The sequence below is a fragment of the Cricetulus griseus genome, chromosome 3, assembly GCF_003668045.3.
Source record: "Cricetulus griseus strain 17A/GY chromosome 3, alternate assembly CriGri-PICRH-1.0, whole genome shotgun sequence".
Classification (NCBI taxonomy): domain Eukaryota; kingdom Metazoa; phylum Chordata; class Mammalia; order Rodentia; family Cricetidae; genus Cricetulus; species Cricetulus griseus.
This window is the reverse complement of record NC_048596.1, coordinates 244,638,961-244,658,594: the sequence shown is the minus strand read 5'-3', so window position 1 is coordinate 244,658,594 and position 19,634 is coordinate 244,638,961. Positions and strand designations below refer to the sequence as shown.

General features: G+C 42.3%; 3 non-coding genes and 1 pseudogene across 3 annotated transcripts; 1 reads left to right on the top strand and 3 right to left on the bottom strand.

The window, feature by feature from the left end:
- Positions 1-8,760: 8,760 nt before the first annotated feature.
- LOC100760099 lies at positions 8,761-12,761 on the bottom strand (annotated as a pseudogene).
- A 623-nt stretch (positions 12,762-13,384) lies between these two features.
- Positions 13,385-13,458, top strand: Trnai-aau. Its single transcript has one exon. It is a non-coding gene; the product is annotated as a tRNA-Ile (tRNA).
- An 820-nt stretch (positions 13,459-14,278) lies between these two features.
- On the bottom strand, positions 14,279-14,351 carry Trnaa-agc. Its single transcript has one exon. It is a non-coding gene; the product is annotated as a tRNA-Ala (tRNA).
- A 200-nt stretch (positions 14,352-14,551) lies between these two features.
- Trnav-aac lies at positions 14,552-14,624 on the bottom strand. The gene has a single exon. It is a non-coding gene; the product is annotated as a tRNA-Val (tRNA).
- Positions 14,625-19,634: the final 5,010 nt, after the last annotated feature.

Below are 19,634 nucleotides of genomic sequence, written 5' to 3'. Positions count from 1 at the left end.
CGCCTCCCGCACGTAACCAACCCTCATAGGGCTCCACCAAGGCTCTGAGCCAATAGGCACCGGAAATGAGCGGAGCCTGAGCGCGCCTGCGCACTGGCGCCTTGGGCCCGCAACTCCGGCTTTTAGCCCCTGGAATGCAAGACTTGGGAGCTGGGCTTTGCTGTGGTCCTCGCCGAACTGAAACCACGCCCCACGTTGTTTTCTTGCCCCATCACTGTTCAAATCAGGAGCCAGTAGTAGCGTCCCAAGGATAGATGCTGCGGACCCAGACTTACACACCGCAGAAGATCCGGAGAAGTGCTAAATTCCTAGGCGCTGAGGAGCTGTCATTTACGCAAGCCAAGGACAGAGAAGGATGAGAGGTTTTTGCAGCGAGGAAACAGCACTGTTGAAAGGTTTTCGGTTATTTCTGATTGCGGTTCTGGGCTAGAGAACTAAGATATTAAAAACAAAAAAAAAAAAAAAATGAAGAACAGCAAATATCCTCTTACCTTGAAGAGAAAAATTATATAGGCCGGCCAGATGACTCATTGTGGCAAATGAGCGGAGTGTGCTTACTGCTCAAACCTAGAGACTTTAAATTTGATCCTTGGAATCCATGTAAAAGGCAAGAGAACCGACTCCACAAAAGCTGCCTGACACGCACACACATTAATAAATACGTATATAATATGAAACACATATCTATACAGACCTACATATATGTAGATAATAAAAACCCTCACAGGGAAAGATGAGTACCAGAATTCTCTGGCGAAGGATTTGGATTGGCTTGTTACATTCTAGCGTTAGGGACTGAGGATGACAGTTATATGTTCTGGATTCACTAGTTCTTGTTTTAGAATGTAGCTTGTATGTTTTAAATGAAAATTTCTAAGGCAAAAATATCCTATCACGGTCATTCTAACATTTAAATTTTTTATTAGATTTATTGATTGTATGTGTATGAGTGTTTTGCCAGCATGTATGTGCATGTATATGCCTGCGTGCCTGGTGCTCTCGGAGGGCATCAGAGTCCCAAGAACTGGAATGTTGTGAGCTGCCTTATGGGTGCTGGCTAGGAAACAAAGCAGGTCAAGATCAAGGGGCCTTTACTGTTCAGCTACCTCTCTAGCCCTCATTCTAATATTTAAATATCTTTTACTAACTTTTTTGAGTGTGACATGTGCCAAACACAGTTCTAATCACTTTATGGAATGGGCTGGGTATGACTATAGTAGGAAGAAATGTACACATGCAATTGCAGGAGGGAAGATATTCTAAAGAGACACTTGTGCCATTCCCTTCAGCTATAAGGCTATTGAGACAATGGACTCCAAGTAAATGGAATTTTGGCAGTAGTCTTATGCTGGGAAAAGGAAAGAACTGGTGATGGGGAATGGCCTCCTGTATATGTTTCTCTTATTGATTGATGAATAAAACACTGATTGTCCTGTAACCAGGCAAGGAGTATAGGCAGGGCTACCAGAAGAGGAGAATGCTGGGGAGAGGATACAGAGAGAGGCTGCCAGGAGGCAATGTAGCCAAGGCAGGAGTAACAGGTCCAGACCCTGTTCAAGATAAGACAAGACCAAGTGGAAATACTTAGATTAATAGAAAAGGGTTAATAATTAAGAGAGAGATAGCCAATAAGAAGGCTGAACCATTGGCCAAACAGTTTATAATTAATATGTCTCTGTGTGCTTATTTGGGGCTAATTGGCTGTGGAACCAGGTGAGAAAGAAAATCCATCTACAGATTGAGCCCCTGGTGCCAGCCAATGGGAAAAAGTTTGACCAAAATTTCACACAGTTCTGACTGTGAAGTGAGTGGGGCTACACCTTGGCCAGGACTGCTTACTTATGTTAATCTCATGCCCTTAAAAAATACAAACAACCTGAACCTCATGTTAGGGCCCCCAAAGATAAACTTGTGTGAGTCATTGAATATGTTTACTCTTTCCTCTTCCCAACGTGACCTCACAGAGCAAATCTCCTTTCTCTGCTTTTCCTTGCTTGTCTTTTTGGCATATTGAAGATAGGTGGCTGAACCTAGCTTGTTAGAGCCACCATATCAATTTTTTTTCCTTTTGTTTCCACATTTTATGCTACGGCAATCCTATTCAGCAACTGCAGTTCTCTTGAAATTTTTCTTTCATCTTCTAAAGCTCTTCTATCATCCAGAGCAGTATGTTTTCTTATAACAGGCATTAGGTTCTTTAATTGCTCTGAAAAGGAGTTCTTCTATGGTGACGGGAAATGATTGAACCAGATTTGGCATAGGGGTCTTTGAGAGTCCCAAAGGCAAAGTATTGCCTTGAATGTTTCTTGTTGACCTGCATTCTTTTGTTCCGTGCCTGCCTTTGCCACCCCCTCTGCATTATCCTGAAGAGAGGGGCATTCTGTTTGGATTACTAAAAAAGCATTATTTCTAGAAACAACCTGCTTTTACAATCCCTTCTAAGGTGACCTTGTTTGCCACAATTAAAACATTTGACATTTCAATTTTTCTTCAAACCTCTTGAAATCACCTCTCCCATTCATGCATCATGACCATCATGGTCGTGAGTTTCAATATTAATTGTATCTCAGATCCAATCCTTCAAAGTTGCCTTTAAAGGCCCAATTATCATTTTGCATTGAGAATTAGTATTTTCAAAAGCCAGAGTTTCAATTATTATTTGTTTAGCTTCTGAATCCGGTACCATTCTAATTACTGCTGATGTTAATCTTTGTCAGAAATCCATTTAGGCTTCCTTTGGGTCTTGTATAACTTTCATAAATGATTCAATTTTCTTTCCTATTGCTCCAATTCTGTCCCAAGCATTCAAAGCTGCTGCATGGAATAAAACCAAGAGGTGGTCATCATACAGATATTGCCGTTCTAAAGAAGCATAATCTCCTTTTCCAATAATTTGATCTTAGATGATATTCATACCTTTTGCTTTATCCCATTGTTCAATAGTCTTAGCCTCTTCTCTGAACCAGGTAGTCTATTGTAATTGTGGATCAGTCTCTAGAACAGCTTTAATCAAGTCTATCTAGTCTATAGGGATAATGCTATTACAAACTGACCATGTGTTTTATATCTGCTTCACAAACGGTGAATGCATGCCATATGAGACCACTGCTTCCTTGAACTTCTCTAAATCTAACATTGTCACAGGCATCCAATTAGCTTTTACATTACCTCTATCCTTTGGCACTTCCTGTAAGGTTACTGGATATATTAAGGTTGGTTTTCTTAAGACCTTAGACTGTTCCTCTTCAACTTTATAATTCAATGCTGGATTTGGTTTTCCATTAAATTTCTCTGTATTTGAATATCTCTATGATCTGCTTTCATAAGTTTTTCTAAGGCTTGTATTTTGGCAGTCATATCAACCAATTTTTTTTAGATATAAACCAAGAATTATCAAACCCAAGGAGAAGTGCTATAGGGAAAGCCCAAAGCCCATGGTTGGGGGTGGGGGGAAGAGGGAACTGGCCAGTGGCCAAAAAACATACATGTGATTTTTAGAAAGAAACATGTGTGGCAGGTGCACCCTGAAGGCAAAAGCCAGCCACTCTAGGGTGGGCAAGTCCTGTGGCATTTGGAGCCCGGGTGCCTTTGGAGTTTGGGTATCAGCTGAAGATTGTTTAGAGAGGCCACAATAGGCAAATCACAAAGTTGCTCAAAGACTATGAGAAAAACAAAAGAAAACCTAGCTGGCGGGCCAGGGACTCCAGCAGGAGCTCCACATGTAGCTCCATGGGTAAATGTTTTTTTCATGAATTCATACCTTAACATTGGGCACCAATTTGTAACACAAATTTAAAAAAAAAATCAGAGACTGATATTGTGGTTCAAGCTGATGATCAGAAAAAGCAAAGCAGATGGCCACTAGTGCTTACCTCTACCTGAGGCTGAAAGGGCTGTCCTCAGAGTGGCTGGAGAATAAATCTCTGAGAGAATTCTGAATGCCCTGCTCTTATCTTATATACCTCTCTAGAGTTGGGATTAAAGGTGTGGGATCCCAAGTGTTGAGATCTCCTTTGTGTGAGCTGTCTCTCTTTTACACTGATTTACTCTAAAGTAACTCTGGGTGGCCTTGAACTCACAGAGATCCATCTGCCTTTGTCTCCTGGGTCCTGGTCTTAAGGTCTTAAAGGTATGTGTCATCACTGCCCAGATTCTAGAGCTAACTAGTGTGGCTGGTAGAATTAAAGGTGTGTATCACCATTGCCTGGCTCTACCGTTGTGGCTACCTGGGCCTTTTGATCTCTAGTGGCTTTATTAAATCATAAACAATATATCACCACAGATCTCTAAGCAACTAAAACTATTCTGTAATTACTATAGAGATTAGTCTCTATTTATGCTATTAATTCCATCTTGTACATAGGAAACTGAGCCGGGCAGTGGTGGCTCATGCCTTTAATCCCAGCACACGGGAGGCAGAGGCAGGTGGATCTCTGTGAGTTCAAGACCAGCCTAGTGTACAAGAGCTAGTTCCAGTACACCCTCCAAAGCCACAGAGAAACCCTGTCTCAACCCCCCCCCCCAAAAAAAGAAAAGAAAACTGATGGGGGATGTTCTTCTGTATATATATGTTTCTCTTATTGGTTGATGAATAAACACTGATTGACCGCTAGCCAAGCAGGAAGTATAGGTGGGGCTATTGTAATTATGCTGGCCTGCCCCTGTCACCTGACAGAATGCACTCAGGCAGTACCCTGGTCAGCCCAGGGTTCCATGGAGGTGCAAAGGACCCCTTTAAGAGAAAGACCCCCTCCCACTTAACATTCTTTTCTGCCCGCTCATCTCTGTCTTTTCTTTTTCCTGCTCTCCTCTCTTTCCTGCTGTTCCTCTGGGGCAGACCGGACTTTCCCTGTCTCCCTCTTCTCTCCTGTCCTTGTCCTCTGTCTCTGTCTCTGTGTCTCTTTACCTAATTCTCTCCCCCCTACCTTCCATCTCTGTTCCTGGTTGTCCAACACCTACCCCTCCCTTCACTCCCTTTCCCAATAAACTCCATGTGGGTTTGTTGAGTTTTGTGGTTCATGTTTCATCACCCACTGCAGCTGCAGTAAAAGCAATAACATTTTTGATGCCATGGCTCAGATAGGCTCTCCTAGTGCCTGTATTTCCCCTCAAAGTCTAAGCTACACTGGGACCCTATCCCTCATCTCTAGTCCACTGGCAACAGACTCATTTTCCAGCTCACTGATCATTCCGTGCCCCATCAATTAGCAGCTGCAGCAAAACAACAACAGCTACGAGAGGAAGGAATAAGGAGGGAGAGAGATGCTGCCAGGAGGGATGCCATGTAGAGACTGGGAAGACAGGACACACCAGGCATTTTCTGGTATGATAAGACCATGTAGAAATATATAGATTAGTAGTTATGGGTTAATAATTAAGAGAGAACTAGCCAGTAAGAAGCCCTAGCCATCGGCCAACAGTTTTATAATTAATATAGAGTCCATGTGTTTATTTGGGGCTGAAGGATGGCAGGACCAGGTGGGACAAGAAACTCCAGCAACAGAAAACAAATCCTTCATAAATCCTAGTTGATGGCTTTTGATGTAACCTTCATGACCTTTTGTTTTCAAATAGTTTTCACTAACTCATAGTAAACTGTTGTATATGTGTAAAAAGTAAGTCTAAAAATGGCCTTTGCAGTACCTAAGGAGTTGTGCCTATTTAAATGGAAGATGGCCCAACTCAGTACCATGCTACCTAGAGCTAAACTTTGAAGTTGCCAAATTAGCACAGAAAAAATTAGAAATAATGTTCCATGAGGTAGGGCTGATACAGAGAATAAACCAGTCAGCATTTAGAAGGTTCCCAAAATAAAAATGCATGCCTACATGCATTTTATAAAATATTTATGCATTATATGAAAATAGACAATATTGTCTGTCAGGCACAACTACTGATTGGTTCCTGCACTTGTCCAAAATACACTCTTTTCTCACCCCCATTCCTAACACCACACATGCCCACAGGTGCACACACAGGAAGTGTGAACACATGCAGTTTGGGGTGGATGACTTTTATGTATTTTTTTGTTTGATAAAAGATAAAACATCTATAGAGCAGGTGATTTGTATAAGAAGGATATAAAGAAACAGCAAGCTCACTATAAGATTACAAAAGGTATGCTAATGAGCATGAATATGTTTGCTTGTATGTCCCTCTAGAAAATTACATGGGAGAAGATTGTATCAGTTTAGTTTTGTTGGACTGCTGTTGCTATGTATACACCCAAGAGTACAGGTTTAGCAAGCACATTTAAAAAAAAAACATTTTTTCAATGACGATAGTCATAAAGAGGCTGTCATCAGTTTAACAGCTCAACAATGAGTAAGTGTAGTATGCAAAACCATTTCATTAGAGAAACTTAGTTTTCAAGAAGCTCCTATAACATAGGAGTTAGGAGGATGCTCACATTTCCAATGGACTAGCTGTTGTTGGAGTATAACATTTATTTTGGGAAAAACTATTTAGAAAAATATGGAATTTAATAGGTATAGACTAAGGAAGTATTTTGAAATACCTTGAATATGAAGAATATCATTGTAAGAAATAAGAATCTTAAGAATTTAGCCAAAAGAAATTGGGATGTGACTCAGTATTAGAGTACTTTCCCACAATGCTCAAGACCATGGCTTTGATCCTCAGCAGCAAAACTAGAAAAAAATAATTCAATTTAATTGTCTTTTTTCATTTCTTTTTCTATTTTTCTTTTAATTTCTAATTATGTATACATGTGGATATATGTCTATGTGGGGGTATGTGCATGAATGAGTGCAGGTGCTTCTAGAATCCAGAAGAGGGCATCAGATCCCTGGGAGCTGGGGTTGCAGGTGGTCATGAGCTACCTAATGTAGGTGCTGGGAACCAAACTAGAGTCCTCCACAAGAGCAGCAGACACTCTTAACTGCTGAGTCATCTCCTCAGTCCTAATTATTGCATTTTCTTTATCTCAAAAGCTTATTACTAATTATAAATCTTCATAGTACATCAAAACCACTTATATTTTTTCATAATAATGTAGAGTTGAATTGTAGAGTGAGTGTGAACAGTACATAGATAAATCAGCAATACTAAGTCATATCATGTTGCCTTGTTGAATGTTCAGAGGCAATCTCAAGGTCTTGTTCCACCACACAACTACAGCTTAGGGTTCTAGAGAGCTAAGAGGTCAAAATTGTGGGAGGCTGGCAAGCAAGCCACAGGCATGGTTGGAAAAACAAGAAGCCAAGAAATCACATCTCAACTGCAAGTACCAAGCAGAGAGAACTGGAGGTAGGGTGAGTCTATGAAGTCTCAAAGCTGACCCGTAACACTTCTAGCAAAGCAGCACCACTTCTGCAAACAGCTCCACCAACTGGGAACCAAGTCCTCAAAGTACCTGAGCCTAAGGTTGGACAATTGCCACTCTAATCACCACAGAGAGATTATATGGAATTACCCAGGTCATCCCAATAGAGAGATATGGGAGCTTGCTTCTGGATAAGCTTGCTTCTGTTTTCTATTTGTTTTCCACCGCACCCCACCCTGGGCTCTGGAAGGCCTCAGACTCAGGGAAAGCATGATGCAGGATGACTAAACAAGGATGCCTAGTCTCTGCTACGACCTTTCTCTCACTTCCATTGTTGTGAGTCTTTGTTTTCTCCCCCTTGACACCCAACCTTTACTTTTGCACAGTGCCGTCTTGGAACAGTGCCTATTAACAAGTACTTTAAGGAATGAACAGCTCCCACCAGGCTGTTCATTTTTTAAAGTATTTGGGAGACATATGTGCAAGACAGAACATGAAAAGTTGCAGTTCCTACCATGTTGTCTTTGGATTTTCTCCTCAAAATGTCACACACAATAATATTAGAGTGTGGTCTCTTGTGGTTTTTGTATGTTTATTTTGTTTTGTTTCTTCTTTTCCATCTCTATGACCCAAAAGTTGATAAAGGATCTTTTTTTTTCAAGGAATATAAAACTATTGATCACTCTTCACCATTATTTACAATAAAGTAAATGTACAGTTGGATGGCATTCTGATATTACAAAGTTACTTTTCTGGATCATTGAACCAGAGCCAAATACTGAAAAGATTGATCCTATCAGAAAGAAATGAGTCAGGGTAAAGAAAAAACATCCAAGTCATTAATTTATATTACCAAATTTTGTTCATTTATGTGGGCAGCTCGGAAATTGCCAATATCATCTCTAGCTGTGATTCCATTTCTACAGCAAACAGATATTCCGAGAATCATAACCTTTTAGTAGATTTCAACTTTCTACAAAGGAATGGTTCACTAGAGGAACCTTTGCATTCCCACTTAAAGTCTTTTTGTTTAGTTTTTAAAGACAGGGATTCTCTGTGTAGTCCAGGCTGACCTAGTCTAAATAGGAGACCGGTCTGCCTTCAGAGTGCTGGGATTGAAGGCATGCACAACCACATCCAACTTAAGTCTTGTTATTAAATCATAAAACAACTTTGTCTAATTCTATTTTCTAAAGGGGGAGTTTGTAATGATAAAATTTTGTAAATAAACTACTGTATGTGATAACACATAAATTCTGATGTGCTTGCCGTAAAACTATCCAATAAATTACAGAATCATCTACTTATAATCTGAAAGGTTATGGTTTCAGGAAAATGTTCACAACAATGGAACCTCATCAACACGTTTTCATCATGGTTTTTGTTTTTGAGTATTAAAAACAAGACAAAATGAAAAACAGTTACATAAGTGTCTTATACACACACACACACACACACACACACACACACACACACACACACACACACACAAAACAAAACAAAAAACCCAGAATGGTCCTTCTGTGTCTCAGTTAAAAATAAGTTCTGATTGACTAGTGACTGTAAGATCTCCCCAGCGTTTAAGAAAAGCTGTTCTTTAAAGCTGAGGAAATACAACATGGTATCAAATATTCTATTGTGAAAGGAAGCAACTACAGAAAGATTTTATTTGCTCAAAGGAATCAGTGCTTTTTGATGCAAATAAAAACCAAAAATATCCCAACTACTGTCAATACTTTCAAAACCAGCATATCAAACTCAATTTTCATCAAAACTCATTTTTTTACTCTAGTAATTCAAAACCTAAGATCCAGATATATATGCAAACAATTATTGCACCTCATCTTCTGGACAAGAATGCCAAGTCAGCCTCTTCTCATAAAAAGAATGACAATCTGAGGACACTTTGTATTTGCCTCCTTTGCCAGCACCAAGTCTGCCTCATCTGAGTCCTTCCATTTCATAAGAAACTAATTCTCCACTGCTGTCTGTGACATCAGTTATTCCTTCAGGATCAAGACCGCTGGCAAAACCCCTTGGTTTGTCAGCAGCATCTGTCTCTTCTTCCATTTGCTATCAGCAGATTCACTGTCAGATAAAGATTTCCTTTTTGTGCCATCTTTTTCTTTACCAGCTTTTTGAGAATTAAGAAATGCTTCAATTAATTCTGGACAATCTAAATTTTCTTCTGGTTCCAAATATTATCAGCATCTGTGAACCCCTTCCACTTGAGGAAATACTCCACTTCCCATTCACACTTTTTCTACCACAAATTCTTCAGGCTCTGCCTCTCCAACTCTTTTACTCTTTCCATTCTGTTTCTTTCTCATTTTTTGCAATGTAGTTTTATTGGAGGCCATTTTTTTTCTTTTTTTTAAAAAAAATCAAAGACTTGAAGAGTTCACCTCATATCCTCCAGGCCTTGGATCCTGCAGAGTCTCCCAGCTCCATGCCTCAGCCCAGCCACATGGGGGGGCGGGGGGCTGATTAAGGATATTGTGGACATCACTTCTTGAAACATTTCTTTTCAATGAGCCTATTATAACATTATTCTGATCTTGCTGATGAAATCAATATTCAGTAGAACTAATCACACACTAATGATTGACAAGACAAACAAGAAACAAATCAGGAACTAGCTCTGATACCAGGTTGTCCTAGAACTCAGAGAATCACCTGCCTCTGCCTTCTGAGTGCTGGGATTATAGTCCTATAACTCTGCCTAGTCTATTTGCTTTTTAAAACCATCAAATACACCCCAGGGCAATGATCTAAAGAAACGTTAAAACTTCTTGAGGGATTTACCAGAGAATAGGGCCACGGAAGACTAGGGTTATAACAGGGCCCCAGACCATAGAATGCCCCCAGACCTTAACACTACTGACTCCATGATGGAAGTACCATTCAGGCTGTAAAAGTCAGTACATAGGCTGAGCACCATCTGCCAAAAATGAAAACAAAGACTTCATCTCTTCAAGTCCATAGTTCTGGGAAAGTCTAGAATGTACTAACTTTGCTTTTTGGTTTTTGCAGTTCTGCTTCTGGCTAACTGTTCTTGGTAACAGAATTATGCCACCCTAGTACATGGTTTTTGTTTGTTTTTTGTGCTTGAAAGCTCACTCTGAGAAAGACTCACTGCTACACTGGGGTCGGAACACACAGTGTAGACACCAGCTGGCTAATAAAGACTTGGGATTAGCTTAAACTCATGTGTGAGTAGTCTTCCTTGGTGAGTACCCCACAACAAAGACTAGAGAGGAAGAAAGCACATAAACAGGAGATGGCTGGCATTTGCCCTTCCCCCTCATTCTATTAGTGACTGCTGCTCTATCCTTTAGCTAATCAACCCCCCCCCCCAAGGCTTTGGCTTTTCCAACACATATTTATTAAGAATAACATGCCAGGTCAGTTGCCGTGGGTGGACACTCCATCTTTAATCTGGTATGCCTGGCTTCTCTGTTTGGAGGATTCAGATCTTTATTTTAAATTACCAGATGGGAACCCTCCCTTTCATTCAGAAATAAGTCGACAGAAGAGCCCAGTTGCCAGAATTTCTCCCACACTGCTCAATATCGGAATGCAACGCCACTGGAGTCGTTCGTGGTTTTTCCCACACCCGGGAATTTACTCCAAGACTTCACTGTCTGTGGTCTGGAGCTCTGAAGTCTGAACCTAAGGTTTCCACACTCTCCCGGATGGGGAATCCCAGATGGGAACCGGAGTTCCGTTTTAGGGTGTGATTTAGCAGGCATTTTAGTAGTACTGAGACAGCTCAACGAGAATGAAGTAGTTATTTTGGAATGTTAACTTCCTGTGGAGGTAGTCAGACAACGGATTTGTGCTGTCTCACACAGACCAACGGCACTAGAATAACTAGAATATCTATTTATTCATAACTTCCCACGCACAGGGACAGGAGTCAACACTTTGAGGAACTCTTCCCTCATCTCCCAAAGAACTTCACTATCCCGCTAAAAATGTCCTCATCAAGGTCGCTGTGCCAAAGAGCCCCAACTCCGAAGAATCTCAGTAGTTTTGAGAAGCCGGCAGAAGACAACCCGAGAGGCAATTCAGGGGCTTTCGGGACGAGGCTTTCCTGGGACGACCAGAGAAAGTTTGTAAGGTCCTTGTCGGCTGCGCACGCACGGGTTTTCTAACCTTGGAGAGTTACTGGATCAACAGCGGGGACAGGACGTTGAAATGAAGACCCCGCAGACAGAGCTCTTGGACGGGCCTTTGGGGACTTTGGCCACAAGGGTTCTGACAGCCTGGCGGTAAAGCCGTTTGAGTTTAGAGTGGTGCAGTGGCTTGTGACGTTCTAGGAGCTTGCGTCACGCGTCGCGCCCTCTTGAAGCCTTCTAGTTCGTGTCTCCTTCTGTGGTTGTTGTCACAGCAAGGCCACCAGCTAGGGAACCGAAACTCTGAGGGTCGGTGCCTCAGAACAGGATCAACAAGAGTCTTTTCACCAAGAGGAGGCGGAGGAACAAAAGATTAGGTAGGTGGAGGCTGATGCTCTGCATTGGCTCCTCGGTTACGGGCTCCGAGGTCGCGAGCGATTTGGTAGTCACAGATATTCCGTGTCACCAAAGCTCCTGGTTGCAGAGATGAGGGGCTGTTTCAGGTGTCAGGATGAGGGCCATCGTAGCCTCTGGGTCAGAGACACCCAGGCATTAGCTCCTGTAGTTGTCAGCTCCGGCTCAATCCAACCCGGTGAGTTTCGCATTGTGCTTGTTAAGTGTGTCGCCGAGGATCTGCAGAAGCTCAGACCAAAACCGCCCATGGTCAGTGTTTTCTGGGCGACATGAATATCCTCATTTCAGAATCTCAAGCTGTCCACTCCTTAAAGGAGGACGGAATGAACACGGGAATTCTTCCCCGAATTCAAACGCCTAGGACCCGACAGTAGGCTCTCGACTTTTTGGGTTCCGGCTGAGACAGCTTTGAACCGCCAGGAAGAGCAAGCGTCCTCCAAACTCCTGGAACAGTGACGACGGTGAATCCAAGTTCGAGCTGAGCCGACTTTGGCAGCACTGCAACCTAAGACAAGCAAGACGACTCTGTCCTATGACGATCGGGGGCGCGCTGGTCCTGGACTCTCTCATCTTGCAGGACTCCGTAGTCCCCGACGGTGGCCAGATGGACAAAGCCCAGAGCAAGCATATCTATCAGGTACAAACACCCGGCCTCTGGAGTCCCCGCGTCTTCAGGATTAGAGCGATGCCATAGTGGCTCAGTAGAGACCCGCGACTTGGTAGAGGCCTGTCACCGACAGCGTTATCCAAATGTGTTTGACCAATTGATTGCGAAATGGGTTAAAACTGGAAAAGGCTACCAAATTGTCACTTGGAGGCAACAGAGAGAACTGGGCAGGAGGGGAACTTCGTGACAAATAGAGGGCCGCTGGCAATCTGGGCGGCCACTGAGCGAGTGCACTGGGCTTTCCAGGAGCAATCTCTGTGGGTGAGGAATCATTTCATGTGGCATTAATTGCACGCGCATAGAATTTTCTTTCTGCTCAGAGAAACTTTCAACTTAGAACAACTCGAGTTTCGTAACTTTTACAGATTCAAGATAACTAAAATTCAAAAAAAAAAAAAAAACCAAAGCAAAACAAAAACCAAACAAACAAACCAAAAACAAAACAAAAACCCCAAACATCCTCAACTGGCAATTATATCTTTTTCTATCTGTAGAGGTCGACAGTAGAATACTACTTAGCTGAGCGGTTAGCTCAGTTGGTTAGGGTGTGGTGTTAACATCAAGGGCATGGGTTTTATCTTCCTGCGGTCCTGGTAAAGCTTCACTTTTAGAAGAAAGTTTGCAATTTACATCTCCTGGAAACTATTTAAACAAACCACCTTAAAAGAGAAGGAAGATCCCGCAGCTGGAGGGCGACTTGCGATCATGGCAAGTTTTCTGGGCTTGTCTATGGTACCCGGGTCTGCAATCATTGGAATGTGACATCTACATTCTTTACATTGTTCAAGGCAGTTTTCAGAAAACCTTAAAATTGAAACAAACAAACCCCAAAGAATCCATTGACAATTGCCAGTTTGTAGCATTACCCCTGTGTAGAGGCAGCAATAAGGACTATCAGTTGGCCGGTTAGCTCAGTTGGTTAGAGCGTGGTGCTAATAACGCCAAGGTCGCGGGTTCGATCCCCGTATGGGCCATGCAGAAACAATTCTTTTATTCAAGAAAAACTAGCCGAAGTGAAAGTGCTATAGAAAAGAAACATTTAATCATAACACTTTCAAAGAACTCCATCTTGGTTGAACCAAATCCCCTAGCTGTGTATTGTTTCTGTGGTTTTAGCGTCCTGAAAGCACAGGTGGAGGGAGCCGAGTTCTAGAAGGAACCCAGTCTGGAAGCAGAGGGAAACAACAGAAAACCTGAGCCTTTCTTTCTCGACCTCACATTTTCTACAGCATCATCCCTTCTCTCTAGGCACACTGACTCTTCACCACCTGACTTCCTGGTGGATCAGAAGCCTGGGAACTCCTGTTGGTTTCCTGCCTTCCGTTGATCAAGAGACACTGACCTGAGGAATGTCGGGTTCAGAAGCCCAAGCCATCACCAATGTCCTACAGTTCAGTGAGGTCCAAAGTATGTTCTGGCAGAGATCTTTCCTGACAGTTTTCTCAGTCTGAGCTTTGTCCCTCCGAGCAGTCGCAGGGAACCTGGCAGAGATCTGTGTTGTGGCATTTACAATGAGCATTTTAGTGAATTTCCCCATTCCATTACAAAGGCAAATAACCAAGATGAAGGTAATGCAAGAAAGCAGGTGTCCTCAGATAGCTCTCAAATTTTAATTAATCCAATTAGGGCTTTACACACTTGGACAGGACTATACCACTAAGCTACTTTCCAGACTTTGAAAGGTGTACACAGGGAATTTGAATTCCAGAGGCACCCAAGTCTGTAAGGAGACATGTGTTCCCCCTTTTGTGTATCACTGTAGCTGCTGAGTGGGTGTCAACGCAACATAAAAGTTGGAGGATGTGGGCATCGATCCCACTACCTCTCGCATGCTAAGCGAGCGCTCTACCATTTGAGCTAATCCCCCGGAATCTTTGTGGTTTTCTTGTACTTCTTTGGGTGGCCTCGGCAACAACTGATCCTCGTAAAAATAACTGTTGTTTCTTTGGTCCTGAGAAGTATGACTGTCAAGGTCAAACATTCTCAAAGCCCAGAAATTGAAAAGTTTACGGAATGAGCTACGAATCTGAAAATAGAAAGAGAAAATGAGAAGGACGAAACTTGTCATGTTTCCGCCCGGTTTCGAACCGGGGACCTCTCGCGTGTTAGGCGAGCGTGATAACCAGTACACTACGGAAACTCACAAGAATCTCTCATTTTATTAGTTTGTAGAAAAACATATTGTTATTTTGCTTCTCAAATGGTTTAATGATGGCATTCGTTGTATGTATTAAGCATGGCTTAGCTAAATCAATGTAACTAAATTGGCTGGCCCTTCCATCCAAAGCCTTTGGTGACCCCACTCTACTCTGCTAGTGCCACCTAAACACTCAGATTCCACAGTGTAAGTCAAGTCTTGTGGAATTTGTTCCTCGGTGGCTGGTTCACCTCAGTTAACACCATGCCTCAGCTTCTTTGGTTTCGAGTGACACAGCTACTTTATAATACTAATCCTCCAGTGAAAATCCTGGGAATTATCCTTCCGTGGATGTGAAGGAGTGAGCATCTCAGACGACAGGGATCCCCGTTCCTGTGAACAAGCAAATGTTTCAGAACTCCTTGATTCCCTTACTGTGACCAGGAGCTCTCCAGAGGGATGACTCTGTGGCTCTAGTCTCAATTTCTAAAGGAACTGTAATGCTAGAGGGACCTGGCTTTGACTCTCAGCACCCACAGGGCGCCTCATCAGCATTTTAAACTCCAGTACTAGGGCATTTGTCGCCTACTTTTGGTTACATCGGGCACTGCATGGAAACAACCATACCCACAACAAATAATTACACTCTTACCTATGAATCCTGTCAGCCTTCCCTTCCTTCGTGTCAGCCAAAGACACACAGATACTCTTTTTTACTCGGGACTCCCAGTGGCCACACTGGGCTGAAACACAGGAGCCCCTCCTCCCTACTCCACCCTGGGGACTTTGCCTCTTGGTGGGGATCCAGAGTCTCCTTAGCTCTTTTCCACTGCCCCTCTGAGCCTTTCCTCAGAGCCCATCTCCATTTCTTTATGTCACTGACCCACCTGCAGAAGCCCCTCTCCACTAGGAACCCCACAGTTACCACACTTGTCTAGGATCCAGAGTGGGCAACAACAACCAAAGAACAGAACATCCACCCAACAGAGACCAGATCAGATATCTACCCCAAGAAACAGCTCAAACATCGTAACTCCATTGCCTACATGGACAGCCATGACAACATGTCTCCTGGAGAAGCCAGTAACCCTATTGCACCAGGATTTAGAAATGCAATAAAGCTGAAGCATATGGTGGTGTGGACAGCATGGTGACTGGCCACCTCCGCTGCTTGTCAAAAGTTTCAGCATTTAGGCATTGCAGACTACACTTATTCATTAAAATTTTTACTTTAATTTTCAACGATTTTCACCCTATATTATGGGAGTTCCTTATGCCTCTTCCCTTGGGAAATTTTGTGGGGGTATTGGTGAAAGATGAAAATGTTTACAATGGCAGCCTCTTTAAGCAAAATATTCCTAGGAAATAATCCCCACCACAGTGGTACTATACAGGGTACAGGAATCCAAGTTGTGTCCCCCTGATTACACCAAGAATAGGAAAGTTAGAGATTTCCAATTGACACTCCTGACCCCAAGGATGAAGTGTGCAATCTAGATCGAGAGCCCGAGACCATTAGGGGCAAGAGTTCAGTTAGTAAGTATAGAGGAATTATAATGGTAAAAAGAGTAAGACACCAGGACCTTCCCTTGGGGGCGTATATGAGGGGAACAGGCCCAAATGGAAGGCTAACACACAAAGAAAGAACATTAAGAACAGCTGAGAGCTTATACTGCATCATGCCCCTTGAGGAATGAATATTGTTCTTAAATTGTTGTGGAGTGTCTGGTCCCTACAGGAAGTCTTTCTCCCAAGGTGAGGCATTTGGATAAGGCTTTCGTTCCCTCAGGGCCTTGAGGAAAGTTCCTGCTTGATAAAAACAGTCATTCTCTTTATCTCTGGCAGGAGGAAGTTGTGGCCCTTCCGGTAATGTAAGAGGGCTCCTGGTAGAGTTAGAGAATAACAGGCATTTGGTTACTTGCTGCATTTTTTTGTTTCAGGAAAAATACAGTAATAAAGTTAATGATGGACTTTCATCCCTGAATCATTGAGTCTGCTTTCAATATTGCCTGTAGCTAAACTGTGGTGCATTTATAGAGTATAAAAAGTGTATGTAGCCTTTTTCAATACAGTGGCACTCATCCTGATTGTTCCTCATCTGTCAGTCTATTCCTTCCCTTTGATGACTCTACTACTCCTCTTTGGGACCTTGTCGGGGCCAGCTGACATGTGGAACAGTACCTGAGTAGGGGAGTGAGAATTAAGAAAAAAAAGAGTGAAAAGACAGAGGATAGATTCAAGGGGGCTCTCGGTAAATATTGCAGCATCCCTGAATTCATTTCTCATAGCCCTTTTATACCCAAAGCAAAGGGGGGAAGGGAGTAGAAGACTTCCTTATCATGGTTCAAGGAACAGACAAGCTTAATTACCTTCTTAATTCTCAAAACATCTATTAACCCACAATTTTTGCCAAGCATCCTGTTACTTGGCCTTTAGGAGCAAGAATAAGTTTGAACTCCCTGACTTTATGTCAAGATGGAATGTAGTCACTGTGGGCTGAACTTCCCTGGAGTTCCCGAGGCTGGACTCTGGCAGTAAGACAAAGACTTCAAAATAGCAATAATGAATATGTTCAAGGACCTTGAAGAAGAATATAAGAAATGCCTTGCCCAAAACAGTGTTAACAAAAACAGTTGGATTAATGAAAACCTTTCAAGACCTGAACGTAGAAATAGAACCACCAAAGAGAACCAACAATTCTGGAGAGATGGCTCAACAGGTAAGAGCACTGGCTTCTCTTCCAGAGGACCCAGGTTCAATTCCTAGCATCCACATGGCAGCTCACAAGTGCCTGTAACTCTGATTCCAGGGGATCTAGCATCCTCACACAGATATACATGAAGGAAAAACACCAGTGCACATGAAAAAAAATTAATTAGTTAAAAATAAGAAAACCCAAACTGAACTAAAACTGGAGATAAGCTTAGTGTTAAACAAAAACTGACTCAATCCTCATTAGCAGATTATGAGACACCAAAAAAAAAAAAAAAAAAAAAAAAAAGAGTTTGAGGCCAAGATAGGATAAATAAACAGCTCAGTCAAAGAAAATGCTGAATCTATTAAAAATGCAAAAGTAAAGCCAATCTGATCAAGGCACATACAAATCTGATCAAGGCACAGAAAAAAAAAAGATATTTACTTATTTATTTATTTTAAGAAAGGCTTTGTCTGTGTAGCTGTGGGTGTTCTGAAACCCTCTGTGTAGACCAGGCTGTTTTAAGATTCAGAGAGATCAGCCTGCCTTTGCTTCACCTCCCACCCACTACTGTGATTAAACACTATGAGCCACAACCACCCAGGTGAAAAAACATAATACAAGCAGAGAAGAAATTATACCCAATCTAAAGTTGGAGGTGCCTGTCCAAGTACAAGAAGCACACAGAACAACAGATAGGAGCAGAAAAGAAATTCCCTATAACAAATAATCAAAATATTGAATATAGGGAACAAAAAAACTATATTAGAAGTGGCATGGGAAAAAGACCAGTCTTATAAAGTTATATCTGTGTAAGTCATATTGAAAGACCCCCGGAGGCTCAGGCCCCCAGGATCTCAGCCCAGGACTAGGCCACCCCAATCACCATGCGGAGGCAAAAGCTTGATGCAAATAGCCAGAGGCTCTATTGTAGTTGTTTAACGAGTTAACCCCATGATAGCTCCGGCCTTTTATCCATCTACCATGGAGGATGGCTAGGAAAGACGTTGTGAAGCCACTGCATAGAGATCTTATAGGGCAGCATAAGGGGAGTGTCTAGGGGTACACACAGGCTCAGGATTGGTGTGCCTCCAGGCTTGGAGGGTTTGCCCTGTGTTGATTGGTCAACTGGTTGCTATGGCCCATAGGCCCTCCCAGGGTGGTTGCTATGCTCTGCACATCATTGCTGTGCACTTGTCCATAAAGCACACCCAGAGCCATAAAGCATAGTACCACCAGCTAACTTCTAATTGGTTCCTTGCCACTTTGGTTCCATTGGGCAAGCAGGTGCTACTGTCATGGCTGCTGAAAGGGGCAGGCATCTGACCTCTTAGTGACCAAGACAAGGTCAGGCAAGCATGTGTTCGGCTGTTATGGCTCCCGAAATGGGGAGCAGGTCCCTTCATTATAAAGGCATTTTAAAGTCCTAAAATTTCTTGTAAAGGCATGCATATTCAAATAGTCTTAACTTCTCAGTGGGCAATCTGAAAGCCAGTAGGGTCTGGACAAAAGTTCCACAGCTCAGAGAGACTATAGATGACACCCCAGACCACTATATACAGCAAAACTCTCCACCACAATCACCAGGGAAAGAAAAACATTCCAGGACAAAACCAAATGTGAGTGATCTCTACCCACTAATACAGTTATGCAGAAAAAGGAAAATTTCAGTGTGAGGAGATTAGCCACATCCAAATAGACACAAGGAAAAAATAATCCTAGAACAGTTCATCAAAAGGGAGGGAGGAGACTCACATCCTAACAACAAAAGACCAGAAATCAATAAACATTGATCATTGACAACAGAAAACAGATTAGGTTAGAAAACAGAATCGTTCTTTCTGATGAAAGCAAGAAATAAACCTCACCATTAAGGATACCCATAATGGAAAAAAAATGGAAAAGGGTATTCCAAGCATATGGACCCAAGAAGCAATCAGGTGTACTTAAATATCAGACAAAATAGATTTATAATCAAAACTGTCCAGAAGAGATAGGGAAGGACACTACATACTTTTTAAAGAAAAAAAAAAACCCAAGAAGATATTACAATTGTAAACCGTTATGCACCAAACACAAGGATACTCACAAAAGAAATACTACAAAGCTAAAACCAGATATTTATTCACACAAAGTGATAATGGATGACTTCAATTCCCAACTTTCCTCAATACACATGTCATCCAGACAGAAACCAGAGAAATGCCGGAGTTAAATAAAATCATAAGTCAAATGGACCTGGCAGACATCTACACAACATGCCAGCTAAACACTCTTAGCTACATCTCTAGTAGCATGTTGGCCAGCACGCCACCATG